Consider the following 5,309-nt stretch of genomic DNA (forward strand, 5'->3'; position numbering starts at 1 on the left):
CTGCTCCGTGGCTCTGATTAAACCATCTTGAGCAGCACGGAGGTGCGCGTCTCCCGCATTAAAGGCATTCAGCGCCTCTGGGGAGAAACACGCATCACGAAGAACTGTTCGACGGTGCCTGTGATTCATGGCGCTCTCCACCTCAAATCTGGTGGCGGACAACCTGTCGGCATCCTCCGTTGGAGGAGCATCTAGCTCGCGCCTTGCGCTCGCCTCCCTCTCCGTACCAGGCGTTGGAGCTTGGCTGGCGGAGGCTTGGTTGGCAACCTCTCCGGACTCAGTCCAGCGAGCGCTCTTTCTCCTGGAAGAATCACGAGCATTAATATACCTCCCAGGAGTCTTTCCCTTAAAGGACAATGGTGCGCCATACCTTTGCCGCGACGTTTCGATTCGCGCCACACTCCTCTTCCGCCTGCTGGGCCGCACTGACCTTGGTTGGTCGGTCTCCGCGGGCTCGGCTTCCCGCCGTAAAGGCACCTCCTGCGAAGCACCGTTGGTATATGGTGGTCAGAAATAAGCATTAACCAGGTAACGGTGTCAAGACTTCGGTCGTACTCACCTGGGAAGCCAGGGATAAACCGGGGTAGTCAGCCGTAATGGCGACTAGAGCATTGTCTATACTGAGCTGGTGGAACACCCCGTCAATCAGTTCCACCGTTATGTCCGGATCCTCTCCGGCGGCCGGATCAAGGGATCTTCCCGGATCCTCGGGTTGTGGAGTCGGGCTTTCTATGCCCTCCACATCCCGGCGCAGTTCCTGCATCGAAATCATAAAGTAAGACACTTATCTTTGAAAGCACGGATCAGATATATAAACGTCCGCTTACCCAACTCCGAGGGTTATTCATGGAGAATCCATTCAATGGACTCGTGCGGAGGAAGTCCTCCTTCTCCCCCTTGTACAAGCCGGATAGGATCTTCACCAGATCGGCGGCCGATCCTGGCCCCTTGCGGCCATGACGGGTGGCGTCATTCTCGCCATTGAAATCCCACATGGGGTGGCCCCTATATTGGAGCGGATGCACCCCTCGCATAATGCATATGGCCATGACTCCAATCATGGTTAATCCAAAATGGGCCAGTAACCGTATCCGGCCCATCAGATAGTGGACGCTCCTATCATCTTCCCGTTGAGGGCTCCGCGGGCGCCAACTCAGGTGTTTCTTCAGAGGAGCGCTGCTAAACTCCGGGACGCCGATTCGAACTGGATCCGGCAGCGGGGCGTCTTCCATATAGAACCACTCCGAAGGCCAGTCTTCGGATGCCTTCTTCGGTGTTCCGGATAGATATCCAGTCCCGGCGATGCGCCATATTTCGGCTCCGCCCACTTGATATACCGACCCCTCGTGAGAACGGGGTACGAGGCAAAACAGTCTCTTCCACAGCGCAAAATGGGGCTCGATGCCCAAGAACAACTCGCAAATAGCTACAAAGCCCGCGATGTGCAAAATGGAGACAGGTGTGAGGTGGTGAAGTTGGAGTCCGTAGAACTCCAGGAGCCCCCGGAGAAACGGATGTATGGGAAATCCGAGTCCCCTTATTAAGTAGGGGACGAAGCATACCCTCTCTCCTTTGTAGGGATTGGGGACGCTCTCCGCCTGCTTCCCACCCTTGTAGGTGGCCAGTCCGGCTCGAACCGGAACCATAAAGGCTGGGGGAAGGTATCCCTCAGTTTGGAGCGTCACTAACTCGCTATGCGGGACTGAGCATCTCCTCCAATCTCCTGGCTGAGGACTGGGAGCGCGGGAAGAGGAGCCGCATCGACTGTCCATGTTGGAATGGATTCTTGTCAGATGTGCTTCAATGAATACTTGCGAAAGGAGGATGGTGTGATTTGGATCTGGATCCACGCCTCTCTTATAGGCGGCTTATTCGCGCAGCTAGGTGGGTAAAACGTAAAAATACCCTGGCTTTTCGCATTCATACAACACGTGGAAGAGGGCCATTATTGGACGTGGAAGCCAAGGAGCGCAACATTTATGAAGAAACCGGACACTATTCGGCTAACACATGGAACATGGAGGAGAACCCGCCTTGCAAATGCCAAAGACAACATACGCGATGGACTCGTCGTCATTGAAGCCTGGTTCGGGGGCTACTGAGGGAGTCCTGGATTAGGGGGTGTCCGGATAGCCGAACTATCATCATCGGCCGGACTCCAAGACTATGAAGATACAAGATTGAAGACTTTGTCCCGTGTCCAGATGGGACTTTCCTTGGCGTGGAAGGCAAACTTGGCGAGACGAATATGTAGATCTCCTACCATTGTAACCGACTCTATGTAACCCTAGCCCTCTCCGGTGTTTATATAAACTGGATGGCTTTAGTCCGTAGGACGAACAACAATCATACCATAGGCTAGCTTCTAGGGTTTAGCCTCCTTGATCTCGTGGTAGGTCTACTCTTGTAATACCCACATCATCAATATCAATCAAGCAGGACGTAGGGTTTTACCTCCATCAAGAGGGCCCGAACCTGGGTAAAACATCGTGTCCCTTGTCTCCTGTTACCATACTCCTAGACGCACAGTTCGGGACCCCCTACCTGAGATCCGCCGGTTTTGACACCGACAATAAGCATCATGACTGGCTGAAGCATCAGATGCAGAGTCTCTTGGTGGATGTAAATCACATCCGTAATATGGCCACCAAGAACACATTCGTTGCTCATGAAGCCTGTATGCGGTCCTGGAAGAGCCTAACACTGCTATGTTCTGAAGATGATCTGCATGCAGATGGCTTCACAAAGCACTTCAGGTTTGACTCCAGGCCTCCTCAAAATGCAAGCTGGTGTCGCACTCCCTCCATTGAAGATTCTAAGCATTCGTCTTCGGCTGCAACTATTGTTGTGAGAGTTGTCGATGAAGAAGATGACGCCACTTCACCAACCCTGGCTGCATTGTACCACGATATTGCGTCAGGCCCATCTGCACCACCTAACTCCAGCGATGACCCTACTCCAGCTGGGAACGAGTAGATACTCTATGTCTTCAAACCTTTTTGGTCATTACCGACAAAAGGGGGAGAAGCGTATGAGTTGATAGTCTTCAAGCGGGTCCATATGGGTGGTTGCATTATTCTTGCTAAGTCTTTACAACTCTCGTCTCTTGAAACAATTTGGTTTTTAAGTTGTAACACTTAAACTCGGTGGTCGTCTGCTACTTTTTCTGCTACCTTGTATGCGATGATAAATTCCGCATGTAGTCATTCTGCAGACGTCCATTTTTCATTGTGCATGTCATTATCTTCGTTATCTGTTTTCATGCATGATCAATTGTCTTCATAAACTTAAGAGAATCTCCACAAAGTAAAACATGCCATGTGCATTTGCATTCAAAAGCAAACTACTTATATGCACATCTTCAGGGGGGGTCTTTTGATATTTATGAAGACAATGCCTTAAGCCTTATCTTTCACATACTTTTATCCCCGTTGAAAACTTCAACCAGTTTGTCACCAATCACCAAAAAGGGGGAGATTGTAAGTGCATCTAGTGCCACCCCTAGTTGGTTTTGGAGTATTGACGACAAACCTGGTTGAGGGACTAATGTGTTTGTGAGAATTGCAGGATAACATAGGTAGTAGTACCATATTGATTTGGATTACCTACCAGAGATGACCCCTAAAAATGTGTGAAGACATTGAAGACAATGGTGGTTTGTGAAGATATTCATAGTGAAGATTATGACATGAGAAGACATTCACGTGAAGACTGGAATGCGAAGACATAGTTGTTTCGTAGTTTCCTTTTCTTCCTTGTTGAGTCATAGGAACCACTATACTGTTAAGTGGGGTCCAAGTGAACAAAGTCAGAGTGACTGAAGTGATGCTCAACCAAATCCTATGTCTTCGAGCGAAGACAATGAGAGCAAATCTTATCCAGAGCTGGATGAGTCAGCTTTACTTGTAGCCCAAGTCAAGCTGCCGCATGTGTTTGAAATCCGACCATTGGACATGTGTCGGTTCCTTAGTGACCCAGGGTCATTTTGGACAAATCAGGTCGGGTTGCCTCCTGGCTATAAATAGCCCACCCCCTACAACACAAATTGGTGGCTGCTCAGAGTTAGTGCATGGCTTTTGTCGATTGAGAGCAATCCACCTCCGAAGCATTTGAGAGAGAGAGAGATCCTTGCAAGGACAAAGCCCAAAACACCCAGAGCCAAAGAGTGTTAGGCATCGCTGAAGTCTTTCTGTCCGTGTGATCTGAAGACTTGTTACACTTGAGGACTGTGAATCCTCCAGCCGGTTAGGCGTCATGTTCTAAGCATCCAAGAGCCATTGTGGATCACCGGTGAACAAAGTCTGTGAAGGTTTGGAAGTCTACCTTGAAGACTTACCAGAGTGATTGGGCGAGGACTTGGTGTCCTTAGCTCAGGGGGAATAAGGTGAAGACGCGGTCTTCTGAGTTAAATCTCAGCCTCCCTAACCAGACATACAGCTGTCACAACAACTGGAACTGGTCTACCAAATCTATGTCTTCACCAAGCAACTGGTTCTATCCTTCACTTCCCTTTACTTACAGTTTGTCTTCGTGAAGTTATTGCTTGCTTGCACGATCTGATTGTCTTCATTGTGCGAAGACTGTTTACCGTTTGGCTTCATACTGTCTTCCATCCTGATCCATACTACCTAGCTGCAAATAGTCTTCGTGCTCTCACTTTATTGCTTACTTGACTATGGCTTGTCTAGTGTAGTCTACCTTCCGCTGCATATCTATAGTTCCATGTCTATTGTTTGTCTTCAAAGCCCCCGTTTTTTGAAGACTTTCATAAAAATTGCCTATTCACCCCCCCCCCTCTAGTCGATAACTAGCACTTTCAATAATCGTCGCCACGTGCCCACGACCTCCTCAATGTCGATCGTGTCCGTCAAATGCTGAATTTCCCGCGTCTCTGGGCCATGGATTTCAGAGAGGTTGTTTAGCTCTCAGGCTATAAATACCCCTCTCCTCTCGTCTGCTTCCTCTAGTGCTTCTACTTTTTCCCTCAGATCCTTGCTCCACCTCTCTCCGAGCCCGAGCTCAAAGCAACTCCAGCGAGAAACTCTGTCGAGGAACTCCAGTGTAATCTCATCATTGTAGATTACGTCAGTGCAGTAATCCTCTATCCCAAATTGTGGTAGTTGATTCAAGTTCTCGAGTTAGGGCACTTGAATCTAGAACTGCTCGTCTTTGTTCCTCTGTTCTTAGGAAGTTCATACCATTGCTTTTATCTATGATTTATTTCACTATGGTAGATCTTTAGGAATCTCTAGGATTTACCTTGTACAGTTTGTAGTTTTTCCTTGTACTAGTTTCCTCGATCTAGGGTT

This window comes from Triticum dicoccoides, chromosome 6B (genome assembly GCF_002162155.2).
Source record: "Triticum dicoccoides isolate Atlit2015 ecotype Zavitan chromosome 6B, WEW_v2.0, whole genome shotgun sequence".
Classification (NCBI taxonomy): Eukaryota; Viridiplantae; Streptophyta; class Magnoliopsida; order Poales; family Poaceae; genus Triticum; species Triticum dicoccoides.